We start from the raw sequence: 15,186 nt of genomic DNA on the forward strand, positions 1-15,186 counted from the left end.
TATTTGCAATCTCTATATACTTGATTTTTTTTTTTTTTTTTTTTTTAGATTCTATATATAAGTGAGATAATGTGATATTTTCCTTTTTGTGTCTGGATTATTTTACTTAGCATGATGTCCTCAAGTCTCACCCATGTTGTGATGAATGACAAGATCTCGTTCTTTTTTAGCGCTGAATAGTATTTCACTGTATATACGTACCACCGTTTCTTCATCCATTCATCGATTGATAAACACGTAGGTTGTTTCCATATTGTGGCTATTGTGAGTAATGCTGCGATGAACATGGAGGTGAGGATATCTTTACGGGATATTGACTTCATTTCCTTCTAGTATATGCCCAGAAGAGGAATTGCTGGGTCATATGGTAGTTCTATTTTTAATGTCTTTAAAACTCTCCATACTCGTACATAATGCTGTCCCACCAACAGTGTACAAGGGTTCCCTTTTCTCCACACCCTCATCAACATTTATTTTTTCACTTTTTGATAATAGCCATCCTAACAGGGGATATGAGGTGGTATCTCATAGTTGTTTCGATTTGCATTTCCCTGATGATCAACGATGTTAGGCACCTCTTAGCCATTTTCATGTCTTCTTTGGAGAAATGTCTATTTAGGTCTTTGGCACATTTTTAATTGTTTTTTTTTTTTTCCACTATTGAGTTGTATGAGTTCTTTATAAATTTTGGATATTAAACCCTTAGAGCATACATTCACTCTCATTGTTTTAGGCATACCCTAGATGCTGGCGATTTCTAAATTAGCCCTACACCCCAGACCTATCCATGAGTTTAACAGACTACTTAATATTTCAATATGGATATCCAAAAAAATTCAAAAAGTCCAAACTAAATTTGTTGTTTTGCTTCCAAATCTCTTTTTCTTCCTCTATCTGGGATAATGGCACCATCATCTAAACAGAAGAAATCTGGTTAGAGTTTGTGTCCAGGAAACACGTATCTACAAGTCTCTGTCTATAGCACAGCAGGCATAAAAATTACCTCGGGAAGCTTGCTAAAAACGCTGAGTCAGAACTCCCTCAAATGCCGATTCTCATTAAATCTGGAGAGAGGCCCATGGATCTGCATTTTTAATGAGCCTTTCTCCAATGATTCTGATGCAAATGGCCCCCAATAACCACTTCAAGAAATGTTGTTTGTCCTAGGATGCTTTCAATTGTTCCTAGCAATAGGACCACAGAGACTTTGAAAGCATGTTTCCCCATAGAGGACTTGGGAGGTGGGCTTAGGATAGTTTAACCTTCCCAAACTAAGTATTAATAATATCTATGCACTTTGCATTTCCATCTAAAGTCAGTTTCAGGTTAAGTCACCAGCCACTCCCCTTGTAACAAGATTGACACCACTGAGCCCTTCCTATACAGTTCTTCCTGGACTACCAACAATTTGCTCTCATGACAGTACTCTTAGAATTAAAGAATACTTGCTTGCAACCTCTCTCTCCTTATTCTCCCTTTGGTCTTTTTAACTGCTTTAAGAAATTGAATAGCTAAGCCTATAATATGTTAAGTAGACAGTACATACCTCTATAGTAGAGATGATATCCACTGTTAAATTTATGTCTCCCCAAGGAAACTTTTTCAGACCACTTCCGGTAGAGGAAGCTCAATTAATAGCATTTGTATCATAAAGAGTCTGGTTTGCATTACAGTTTTTGTTTTTTAAAAAATTAACCTCTTTGAAGCTGTGGATGAATTTGCTTTGTTGTCTTAAAGAATTCTAATGTGATGTTTTCCTCAATTGTCCCTTTATACATGTTACGCCTCTTAGTCCAGAAGTGAAATGATTTTGCCCAAGGTTATTAGAATAAAATTGGAGTTCAATTAGTCACTTTGAAACATGACAACGAAGTGGCTGATCCTTTTTTAATCTTCAACAGTCCTATTATTCACAAATTGACGCTGGCATTTAAGGAATCCAAAGTAATGCAAACCATATAACTTTGCAAATTTGAGTATTCTAATATTAGGATGAAATATATTTTTCATACTGATTAGATCCTGAAACTGGTTGTGAATGGAAACATTGCCAAACAGAGATTGTATTGCAAACAGTGTACATCAATGTAAAGGATTTTGATTCATTTTAATTTTCTCTCTTTGCAGACTGAATGTTTTCTTGTGTGATATTTAGTCTCTCTCCTCTATCCACATATCAAAATGTACAATGAGGAGGTACATTATTTTAGAGGAGAAAAATCAATGTGAGCTGAAAAATAGGTAATGTACCTAGGTTTTACCATGAGGGTTTTGCTTTGATTTCAGGTTGGTGAGGCATTGATTAACCTTATTTTCCTAAATACAAATCAAGACATTTTACTTTAGCTGAAGTCACCTGCAGACATTTCCCATGGTTTGGAGCTATTCTTTGAAATATCTTGCATCTCTGCTTTTCTCTCCATATTTTTTTTTTCTCCACTCCCTTCCTTTCTCCCAGCTGCAGGGATTTGTCCTCTAAAAGAGTGGGGGTGGGAAGGAACAAGGAATGGAAGCAAAGCAGGGAGCATGAGCTAGAGAATGCCAGGATCTGGCTTTTGTTATTGGTTGGCTGCCGCCTGATGGAGAACGGAGGGAGGAGTGAACTCTTCAGTGTGTTCAGACGGAGCCGAAGTACAGAAACCATATTTACAGGTAAGAGCAAAAAAAAGAAAAAAAATAAAGAAACAAGAAAAGAAAATCCTTTTATCTTTGAAAGAGAATGCTTCTCCATTTTTATTGAACAATTTTATATTATGAAAATTATTCTGAAATATTTTCCGAAAGCATTCCCCTTCCATTACTTGAGGAAGCTTTGCAATGAGCTGTTCTTTCTCCCTGCAAAACCCTTGGCTGATAAAAAGCACCAGAGGCATGCCTTATCCTGGATAACTTTCTAAGCAAGTGTGATTGAAGCAAAATTAATAGAGAAAATGAGTCACCGTGTGCCTTTTAAAAAAATTTGTATTCATGCTTATGTTGTTAGGAATCACAGGAGGGATGAGAAAAGCTCGGTAAATTCCACAGGTCCTGAGAAAATGGAGCCTTCTCTGAATATACAATATAATATTTCATGTGGTGTTTTTAAGTATTTACAATACAATAAATGACTTAGGAAATTTTTTTTTAGGTTGTAGATTCTTTTAACACTAATTTAGAAAGAATGATTTGTGTGCATTTAAGTCCTTTTATTTAACTTACTCTTCTTGATAAATCTCATGCTGTTGAGTAGTTGTATCATTTTATTCAGTAAATTTTAAACTTATGTGATAATTAAACAATCATCTATCTGTATTTAACAACCTATATGGAGGGCTTTCTTTTTTGTAAAGCTCAGAAACCTAATTTTGAAGAATTAAACATTGAGGTAAAAAATAGCATCCTAACAGGCATGTTTCATTGATAGTTTCATTTATCAATCAAATAATCTAGATAAGAATTCTATCAGAGCTCTTATATTGTTGGTAGTATCTCCAAGGCAATATTTTTTAAGAGCTCTAAAGTTCTTACTTTACTAATTGCTTATATCTTCTAACATTCTTTTATTTACCCTTAGGGAAAATAGGGAAGAGTTCTAAATATGTAGAATAAATAGCATACTTATAGTAAAAACATGGGGGAAATAATTTTATTCCAAGTCATTTAATTCTATAGTTATTTTAATTCATAAATATAGATCATTTAAGGATGAGAGAATCTCATTAAAATTGAGCTTTTAAGAAATATTACTGACTTGGGCACATTGACAATCAATTAATACCTGTTGATTATAATAATAAAATAAAAATCTTTCAATGTTGTAAATCATTCATTCATATATATTTTTAATACTTTTTTGAGTGAATTATAAACTAATATAAACAACTATATAATTTCTAAGGATTTTTTGATCTCATTTTTGCTTTTTACTTTTCTTTTCCAAATTTAATAATTTATTGTACTTTTTGTTTGAGAGATGGATTTTGTCTTTGAATAGACACAAACATAATAATTCTTGCAAAAATTAAAATAAGCAGGGCAGAAAAACTATTGAATATTGGGTAAAAATTATCTAAATGAATGGAGAACTACCTTAAATTTCCTAAATATACTAAATATAGTTAATAACATGTTTACACACTTACATACTGATCCTAGCAAATATTCTTGCATGGTTTATTTTGAACCATTTCTGGATTTCAAGATACTGAAATTTTGCCATGTTTCTAATTATTAATGGAGTTCTCTGATTTTGGTTTTTCAAACAAAATGATGGGTGAAATTAATACACCTCCCCAGTGGAATTTAAGGTGATATATAAGACCAGATATTCATCTCCTAAAATGTGTTAGAGGAAATAAATCAATGTAACCATATTTTTTAGAAATTATAAATTCTGAGGAAACCTACCTCCAGGAATGAAGGGGAATTGATGAAAATTAGAGAACAGAGTTCCACATGGTTTTAAATTATTCTGTTTCCTTGGAAACCAGCTGCTGCAGATGCATTTTGCTTTCTTTGGCTAAAAATATCATCCTTTTAATAATCACTAAGGGAGAGGTTCTGAATAAAACCAGAGTATATTGTTGCTGCTTTTTATAATTTCCTTAATGGTTCACATATTTTGGATGAAAAGTAGATAAACCCTTTCTCAATCAGCATTTCCTATCAGCCACTGGCAGACGTCTGCAAGTCTTATAAAAATGAGACAACCGTGGTAGCTTTCGCTGGCTGCAGAGTCTATAGGGACTCAGAGAGGGAGAGGGACAGGGACAGGGACAGGGAGAAGGATGGGGGTGGGGGCGTGGGGGGAGAGGGAGTGAGAAGGAAGAGGCGGGAGGGAGAGAGAATGTGTTCTGGAGTGGAAGACTCCAGGCAAGAGAGAAAAAAAGCATGAAAGAAAACAGTTAAGAGGTTCCTGTCCAAATGAAGGATGAAACAGGGCAAATGAAAAACATGTAAAGCAGCTCAGTGAGAGACGGCGAAGCAAGACCATTTATTTTTCCTTTGGTGAAAATGTTTTTAAGATTCACATGTAGGTTTTTAATGGAATTTGTTGTTTACAACTGTGGCCCCTTTCTCAGGATAGTTTCTTCCCTTTTTCTCTTTATGTTTGCAGTGGTTAGTAATGTACTGAATAAGACAATAAAAATATTTTTTAGTACATTGGTCACTTTAATCATAAAAGAAAAGCTTGAGATATATGTTGAGACTTTGGATAGTGAGGAAGATTAAATACATGTTTTGACATATTAGAATAAGAATTTTTTAAATGTAATATCTAGACCCTGTTTCATTAATGCAACCACTTCCTTGCCTTTGTAATCTATTTTTAAAAATCACATATTCTAACAACTTAAAAAGCTATGTGTTTTAATATGAAGATATTTACTTTAAATTTAATATGAATTATTGTGAATGCACATATATACTTTTTGCTTTATTTAAGACATTTTGCTTTATTTGAAAATAAACATTTATTTTTGCGGCTTTTCTCTGTAAGAAAAAAAAAATCACAGTTATCATCATATTTTACCTCAGGCAATTTCTTGATTTAAAACATTTTCATTATAAAATTACGTGCTTCAAAGACAGCACTGTCATCCCACACCCCATTTTTTTCCTCTCTCAGCTATTTGTTGAGAGGAAAAATCATCATATAACTGTTACAGCTTTTCTATTATTTTTATTATAATTCAGGTGGTATTCCTAACTCTATTTCTTTTTACAACTCGTTACAATATTTTTGACATATTATACTTTATTTTCATAATATTAACTTTGTTAGTTTTTGTGTTAGCAATGTAGCAAATAAAGTGCTATACACTTTAACTATATGTTAAAATAATATTTAATATGTATCCAATAGATTATTTAAAGTTAAATTAGTTTAGTATGTCAGCACTTTATTTTTCAAAATGAGTTAGGATGGTGAGAAGTATTTTGTTTTCATCAATTAGCAGGAGCCACGCACTTCAGTGACAGCACTTTCAGCATAAACACTGATGACATTACAAAGCACACTAACAACAAATCAAACAGACTAGTAAATGGCTTGTGTGACCTGTGCAAATAACTCTTTTAAGGCATAATCAAAATTATCAAGTGTATGTCAAGTTGCTGAAAATAATGCACTGCATAGGCTTACCTTCAACTACAGATAATTTTAAAATACAGTTTGTTGTAATGTCTACTGCTTCATACTTCTTTATTTGCTAAAAGTAGCTTGCCAGAATTGTGAGTGAGTTTACAGGGGCCTCTTAAAGTCTCACAAAACATACTAAAGAGAATGAAATATTTCATAGTGTCTCCTATAATATAGGTAGACAACTTTACATCTGTAATGGAAATATGCTAGTTTGGCAAATAACCCCACATGGCTGTAAATGGAGGGGTGGGATTTACAAGAAATGGCTATAACACCAAGGGAAGAAAGCTTGGGTCAGATTTCACAATGTTCGAATTGTTCTGTGTATTTAAGGTAATTCAGGCAAATGAAAAATCATGTTAACATTTGAACTATGGTACACCATAATTCAAAAATATTATTAATCAGATATTATTTTTGACTTAATATATATTTAATACCTGATAATTTAATATAGGGTTTATGTAGATATGGAAAGAGGGTTGGTTCAAAACAGCATTATTATTCTTTAATTACCATTTTGTAAGTCAAGGAGCAAGGAATAGATTGATCATCAAGCTAATGATGACACTTGGATATTTCACATATCTCAGCTAATCAGTTGGGCAGATCATTTGGTTTCTTGGTCAGCTGTTTAGATTTCAGATATTATAATGGACTAAATATTTTGATCCAGAACTTGCTGAATGTGTATGCTCTGAGAATACAGACTCAACATAATTTTTCAGGCATTGAACTCAAGATTAGGATGACCTTGATAAATGTCCATGCTAATTCTAAGGATCATACATTAGCAAGGAAACCACTTGGATGTGAAATCAACTGTGTGATTTATTTTAGTCTCATGGCCCAAAAAGTAGATACTTAGTGATGTGATTTGTTTCCAAAGAGCCCTTACAATTTAGTAATTATCTTTCAATACAACAGCAAAGGGTGATGTACACAAAAATGTCTCCGTCTCTCCTGACTCACATGGACATTCATAAAAATGAAATTATTTTAAATGAAAACCACTAACCACTAGCAAAAGGAGGTTTCTAAAAATTTTTCTTTATTTTTTAGCAACAGGGTCTTGCCATGTTGCCCAGGCTGGAGTGCAGTGGCTATTCTCATAGAACACTACAGCCTCGAATACCTGGCCTCACATGACCCTCCCACCGCAGCTTCCCGAGTAGCTAGGACTATAGGTGCCCTCCACCATGTCCAGCCAAAACATTTTTTATGCAAATTTTTATATCTTTTAATAATATTTACTATAAAGTCCCTTTGGCAAGTATTCATTTAATTTTCATGTATTATCTTTTCATATTTTAGTCTTCCATCGCCCTAGAAACATAAGACTGTCCTACAGAGATAATTCCTTCCTGGAGTCCTCATTTTACCTATGAAGAAATTAAGGCACACAGAGGACAATGATTGTTTTTGGTGGGAAACTAAGTGTTTGCTTATGCAAAATTACGGTAGCCAAACACTATGTGTTTGCATTAAATATTGGACATAATGCATTAACTATTGGCTGAAAGAAAAACAGATCTTAGAAGGGCTTTGGATAAAGATGAGGAAAGACAGTGTGGCCAGATGGGCTCCAATGTACACCACAGGGATTTTAGAGTTGCACAAAACCCTCCACTTTGGACCTGTTACTGGTGTCCATTTAGCCTAATGTCTTTGACTTACCATCACAGTCTGCTAGACTTTTTATGAGTTTGCTGTCATGATCAAAACTGCATTTTCATTTTGTTTTTGAGGAAGTGTTGATACAGTCAGTTGCTGTCATGTTGTGGATATAACCCGATATATTTAATAAATGAAACAAATAATTTCCTAAACAGGAACCCTAAATGTATTTACAAAGATTTTTGTTTACTTTTCTCTCCGCACCTTAGGCTGGCCACGGAAAATCAATATTTGTCCTCAATTGTTACCCAGGTAATACTGGTTGGGATGGTGTCAGCATATTAAGGCAGAAAGGCTCTGGGAAAGGTTTTCAAAAGCCATTAAAAAATCCTTTTTTGGGGTCAAAATTCCTTTTTTGTAGCACATAAAATTCATACTTCAAATTTTAGATTGTTTACCCATTGTGATATCCAAATCAGTGAGGAGTCCCAAGCTGAATAATTAAGGGAATTATCTTGTCAGTCATCTAGCCTCTTCTTGTACTTTCCCAATGACAGAAATCATTACATTCTAAGACAGTCCCTTCCTTTCATGTACATCTCTGTAAATACTCTTCAATGTGACAATGTCCATGTCACATGAATGTCATTAAGCCACGCAAAATTTTGTATTGCAGACTTTTTGTTGTCCAAACTCCATTTGCACTCTCCTACGTTAACAGGGGATTCCATCTGCATATATTCCCTACTTCCTACTTCTCTGCTCTGTTTCATTATTATACTACTGTGTTCCTGATACACACACACAAACACATCATCATATACTAAATCAATGGGTCATTAATAAATTAATGGAATTAAACTCTAATTGTCATATTAATATATGATATAAATGTTAAATACTGTTTGTGTAAAAAGATATAGGAATATGCATTCAACCAATCTCTGCTTTCATACACATACTCTTAGTCAATGAATTCCCACTCTCTTGAGTTAAAATTGTTCAGCAACCTTTTCATTTGGCTCTGGGCCAAATTGATGTTGTATTCTGGTGAACAATTCTAAGCCAAAATGCCTGGCAAGTGACAATGCTGAAAAGAAAATTTTCAGCTACAAAGAAAACAAATGCGTGCTTGTACGCTGAGAGTAAATATGCCCATTTTACTGGGGTTTAATATGCCTCAAAGTCAAGGTAAGCAGGTAATATAAGATTGGTGGAAGTCCTTTGATATAAATATCACCTCAGCCAGGTAAAAATAACCAAGGGAAAAAAAAGGATGGTATACCCTGATGACTGACTGGTGTCTGAATAGAAAGAGTGATTGCCAATGTCCCACAAATGTGTTCATTTATATGGGGTCTATACTGGGGCATACATATACCCCTTAAATAGGTGATTCAGCCAGTCAGGTAGCATGTCTGTTTCTGGAAATGCATCCTTTGAGCTAATAAAGTATTGTGACTTTGGCTTACCTATTTGATTCTTTAGGTAGTGAAGGATAATCATTGATGGGCTGCCTAATGGGCTTTGCAATCAGACATGTCATCTTAACTGCCTGTGTAAATTTGGGCCAGTTACTTAAGCTATATGAACCCCAGTTCCCTTATCTGTAAAATTCAGTTATCTACCTGGGCAATATTTTGAAGACTGGTAGATGTATGTAGAGCATTTTTCACTGCAGAATTTGACACATAGCACGCCATTGTATGCAATTTTAGTTGTTATTGCTAGTCATTCTTTTCTGTTTATAAGCCAAGAACAGAATGAGCAAAATAGTCCCTACGATTTTTAATGACTTCCTAAAGTATTTATTCCTCATTAGTGGATTAAAAAATTCCTCTTGATTATCTAGTTTTTCTACTTTTCTGTACTAACTACAATTAATCATTGGGTATCAGCTGATGAAGTTAGTATTATATGAGAAAGGGAAAGTATGAAAACAAATCTTAGAATCATTAAAGAATAGCAATGGTAGGACCTTCAAAGTATCAAACTGGAGGAGCATTTTCCAAACTGGGGCATAGTTCTGAGAAATTTAATTGAAAATTTCATGAAAAAAAAAATGTTCTATGGCCAGGTGCAGTGGCTCACTCTTGTAGTATCAGCTACTCAGGAGGCTGAGGTTGGAGGATTGGTTGAGCCACGATTGTACCACTGAACTCCAGCCTGGACAACAGAGTGAGATCCATCTCTTTAAAGAAGAAAGAAAGAAAGAAAACAGAAAGGAAGGAAGAAAGGAAGGAAGGAAGGGAGGGAAGAAAGGAAGGAAGGAAGGAAGGAAAGAAGGAAGGAAGGAAGGGAAAGAAAGAAGGAAGGAAGGAAGAAAGGGAAAGAAATAAATGTTCTATGGTTAAATAAGTTTAGGAGAATGGAGAATCTGGGTGACATTTAAACAAGACCCATTCCTGTTAAGCCTTTATTATGCTAATGCACATTGAGACTCTTCACAAGGGCTATATAATATTAAGAATTTTTCAGCTTGTAGACCCCCTATTAAAATCTTAAGGATCATGTTTTTTACATGCTACACTAAGCATTTTAAAGATAGATGTGTATCTACTATGTTACTGAACAACATCTAACTCAAAGGCTAAAACATGGTTCATGTTTTTATAATTGTTAAATATAAAAGTAGTTCCAATGTTTCCAATCTAAAAACATTTTCAAAATTATTTAATTACTTACATATTCACTCTTCATCAAAATCAATATATATGTATATATATTCAAATTTTCTTTATGTCCTCTTTTTTTCTCTTCTCCATGTTTTGCTCTTAAACTTCTAAAAAGCAGTATGTGCATTTATGTTTCAAAATATTTGCTGTCCAAAGAAATATTACATCCAATGATTCCCTTTTGTTTAAACTTCTCTATAAAGAGAAATCTGGAAACTACTTCTTTGCTGCCATATCTTGCCCTCTATTTACCTTAGTTTCCACTTCAAAAGTCCTTGTTTATTTATCAGTCATTTCTCGAATCTCTGAATAAGAATATATCCTATTCTTGATTTGCTCACGGTCCAGAAAACCTATGTAAAGTTTTACAGAGAGGGAGTATAGCATGACCATGAAGAGCAGTCTATGGAGTCAGGCAAGCTGGATTTTAAGTCCAGCTCAGTTATTTATTACTTTTGTCAGGGTCAATAAATCACTTACATTCTAGGCTTCATGCTGCTCCATGATAAAAAGGAAATCATAATATTTAATTCAGAATCATTGTAAGGGCAAATGAGACATATTCACAGAATTTAGTTTCTAATACCAAGCACAGAATCAGCAACATTATTATGATCTGTTTATCTAAAAGCAAAGCAATTTATTAACTAAGAAAAAAAACATGGAACATAATGGACAATATGAAGAAATCCCAAAGAATTATTTAAATGCTTTTAAAGGTACCTAAAGAGTGCTTATTAATGACCTATTTCTTCTGCAAAAGTATTGTAAAAAGTAATGAAACTCACAAGCCATATGTGTGCTCTTTGTAGCTAGAATATGTCTGTTATCACAATATTTATGTATATTTTACCAGGAAAAAGGAAATGTAGTAACTTAGACAATCACACACGCGCACACACACACACACACACACACAGAAACCCATTAAGAATGAAAAGAAAGTACATAGGAGGAAAAGTTCTAAGTATTCAAAAAAAAAAAAAAAACCCAATTTCAAGCAATGAGATTCCATCAAGGAAGAGTGTGATGATTAAGGTAGGATTTCAAGTGCCCAGAGGCCTGGGTTTGAATTCTGCCTCTAAGACTAATTACCTATATGATCTTGGCCTCCTCACCTAACCCCTCTGTATTTTAATCTCTAAAAGATATTAATAATAATAATTAATAACACCTACCTCATATAGATGTGATGAAGATTAAATGAGTTGACATATTTTGCATTAATTTTCTATTGCCGTGTAACAAATTCCCACAAACGTAACAACTTAAAACCACATCCATTTATTACAGTAAGTTAAAAATGCTGCACAGTCTGGCCAGGGTCTTTGCTTAGGGCCTCACAAGGCCAGAATAAAAGTGTCAGCTTGCCGGGCGCGGTGGCTCACGCCTGTAATCCTAGCGCTCTGGGAGGCCGAGGAGGGCGGACTATTTGAGCTCAGGAGTTTGAGACCAGCCTGAGGAGGAGCGAGACCCCGTTTTTACTAAAAAAAAAAAAATAGAAAGAAATTATCTGGACAACTAAAAATATATATAAAAAGAAAAATCAGCCAGGCACAGTGGCTCGTGCCAGTCCCAGGTACTCGGGAGGCTGAGGCAGGAGGATCACTTGAGCCCAGGAGTTTGAGGTTGCTGTGAGCTAGGCTGACGCCACGGCACTCACTCGCCAGGGCAACAGAGTAAGACTCTGTCTCAAAAAAAAAAAAAGGGTGTCAGCTTGGCTGAGCCCTTGTCTGGTTACTTTAGGGCAAAATCTACTTCAAAGCTTATTCTTATTGTTGGCAGAATTCAGCTCCTTAAGGCTATAGAACTTTGGTCCTGGTTTCTTCCTTCTTCAGCTGGGGGCTGTTCTCAGTTTCCAGAGGCTGCACCCATTCCTTGTCATGTGACCCCGTCCTACTTCGATGTCAGCCACAGAATCTGTCTCTCATTGAATCTCTCTCATCCTTAGTCTCTGCTAGACCCTGATTTAAAAGGCTCATGGGATTAGGTCAGGACCACCTGGATCATCTATCAGGTTACTGGTTTGGGACCATAACTCATAGACGAAATCCCTTTTGCCGTATAACATAAACACAATCACAGGAGTGGTATCTCATCATATTCGCATTCCTGGGGTTATTCAGGACAAGATGTGTTCCTTGTGCCACCTTAGAATCCTACTTACTGCATATGTGAAGTGGTAGAACAGTGCCTGGGACATAGTAAGCACTACTTATGTGTTAACTACAGTTATTATCTTGAGTAGCTGACAAATTCACAAAAATTTTTTTAAAAGAGCAATGCCACAGTATTGGCAAGAGTACAGTGAAATGATATCCCAGCGTACTGTTAACGAAATACAAATTGGCAGAACCTTTCTGGCAGTCCAAATTGTCAATGTGTATTGAAAGCCCAGTACCTCCGCTTCTAGGAATTCATCCTAATGACCCAATCAGAGATATGCACAAAGATACATAAAAGACAATGTTAATTATACTGTGATTTATAATAACAAATACTTAAAAAGAAACCAAGCATGTCATTTTAGATGTTTGGTTAAATATTATGGCCTAGCTATTCGATTAAATACTGTGTAGTTTTAAACACAGAAATAAAAATCAAATAAAACAAAAATATGTGGTTTTGGAAAATCTTGAATGAGAAGGAGACATGTTCATGTTACAAGTGGAGAAATTATAGTTTATAAAATTACACATATAGTGTTAATCAGTTCACACTTTTCCCTGGAGTGTGAGGTAGACTTTTGGCAAGACATGGTCACCTGATGAGGGCTGGGGATAAACCCTGACAAGCACCCTCAGATTACTGTAGGTCAAACCAGACTTCTGGAGACTTCTTAGGAAGCCCCAGCCTCCTTCCTGGAGTGTGAAGTGGGCTTTTGGCAAGAGAGGGAGCATGCCCTGACACTAGTTGTAATGTGAGGCATCCTGAAGTACATAATATGTGCCAACAAAGGTTGGGGGAAGGTATAGACCTTAGAACACCTACAGTGCACATTCTGATAGTATAAAGCAGCTGTTAATACCATTAGTCCCATTTGACAGCTGAGAAAACTCAGACTGAGAGAAATTAAATACTTGCTCAAGAAATTCTTTTCAGCAAATGGGGAAACCAGGTTTTCAAGCATCTGAATTTTTGCCATACAAGTGATTTCTTGTGATTCCTGAGACTCTCTCGATATTTTTAAAAATGTCCCCAGGAAAGTTAATAGTTACCCTAGTGTAAGTCAACTGCAGTACACGTTACTGCTTCCCTATACGTGAAGGCAAATTACTAGTGCAGTTGCTTTTTCCCTCCTAAGATTTTTTAGCTCCAGCCTCTCAGACCTTAAATTCTAGATTAACAGATGTGCTTATAATTGGAGGATCCAGGTATCACTACAACTTCAAATGGAAGCAATTTTTCCCATTTACCTTTCAACAAAGGAAGGTGTACCAAACTTCATAATCTTTGGAACTAGCATCCTTCTATAGACCCTAGAGCCCAGGCTAGTTTCTTCTACTTATTGCTCTTCTATGACTAAATTCTTGATAAAAACCAATGCCCAGACCTCTCAAGTCACCAAATTGTTCTTTTCTCATTTGAGGATTTTCTTTCATCCTTCTCAGAATCTTTCTCCCATGTCCTGCTTTCTCCCGTATTCCCAGAACTGTTCAGTCTACTCACCTTTATTTTGCATTCATCTCTACTTCCAACAATCTGTCCCCATTTCTTGCTCTAGTTTTTGCCAGTTAGCCTTTGGTAATCGATTCAAGCCCCTGGTTGTATCCCAGCTTTATAATAATTGTCCTTGCAGTGCAAGGAGGAGAAGGAGGACATAAGTATATATCTATGGTTGTGGAGGGTTACTATTCAGTGTATCGGGGCTCTGGGAGGGGCATTCAGGTGTCCTAGTCCATAATCATAAAATCTCAACCACTGGATGTTTTATTCTGTAAAACTTGCCTAGTAACAACAAACATTTAAGGCTCAGATGTGGGAAGGTGGAGATCCACCTAAGCTCTAAGCTCTATTATTTTTAGAAAAACGACTTCCATTTGTAGAAAGGCCAATGTACAACATTCACAGGAGTCTTTCCCTCAAAATGGCAAATTGTGTTTTATAATTTATAAGTCACATTATAAATTATATATATACCTTTATACTCTTTAAGCGAACCATCCTGAGTCAGTAGCTACTCCAGTTATTTCTCATTACAACATCATAAACTGAACATAAAAATTAATAACTTACAATTTTCTACTACTACTCTTAAATGCTAATAATCTCATTTTACTCTTTTGAATGTCTAGGTTTCCAGGTTACTAAGCTTTATTTTTGAATATTTTAATTTAAAATATGATTATCCTATGTCTTAGTCCATGGGGCTGCTATAACAAAATACTGTAGCCTGGGTGGCCTATAAATAGCAGAGACTTATTTCTCACAGTTCTGGAGGATAGAAGCACAAGATCAAGGCATTGGCAGATTCTGTGTCTGGTGAAGGGCTGCTTTCTAGACAGCCCTGTGTTCGCTGTCACTTCAGATGGCAGAAGGTCTAGGAATCTCTTCTGGGGTCTCTTATAAGGGCAATAATCTGCCTTCATGACTTGATTATCTCCCAAAATCTCCACCTCCTAATACCATCACCTTGGGGGTTAGGATTTCAACATATGAATTTTAGGGGGACACAAACATTCAGATCATAGCGTTTTATTTGATAAATATACAAAACTGTAACTATTTTCATATTAGGAGTGCTAGTCAGAAAATTGTATTTTATATACT

The 15,186-nt window shown here is 35.2% G+C and overlaps 1 protein-coding gene across 1 annotated transcript in view; it reads left to right on the forward strand.

Annotated features, from left to right (window-relative positions):
- Positions 1-2,560: 2,560 nt before the first annotated feature.
- The window catches only part of CSRNP3 (cysteine-serine-rich nuclear protein 3), a 281,496-nt gene continuing 268,870 nt past the window's right edge, over positions 2,561-15,186 (forward strand). The window contains exon 1 of the mRNA XM_012655833.1: positions 2,561-2,652. The gene's annotated coding sequence lies outside the window, so the exon portion shown is untranslated. The remainder of the gene's footprint in view (positions 2,653-15,186) is intronic.

Source organism: Propithecus coquereli, unplaced genomic scaffold, assembly GCF_000956105.1.
Source record: "Propithecus coquereli isolate 6110/MARCELLA unplaced genomic scaffold, Pcoq_1.0 Scaffold49, whole genome shotgun sequence".
NCBI classification, from domain to species: domain Eukaryota; kingdom Metazoa; phylum Chordata; class Mammalia; order Primates; family Indriidae; genus Propithecus; species Propithecus coquereli.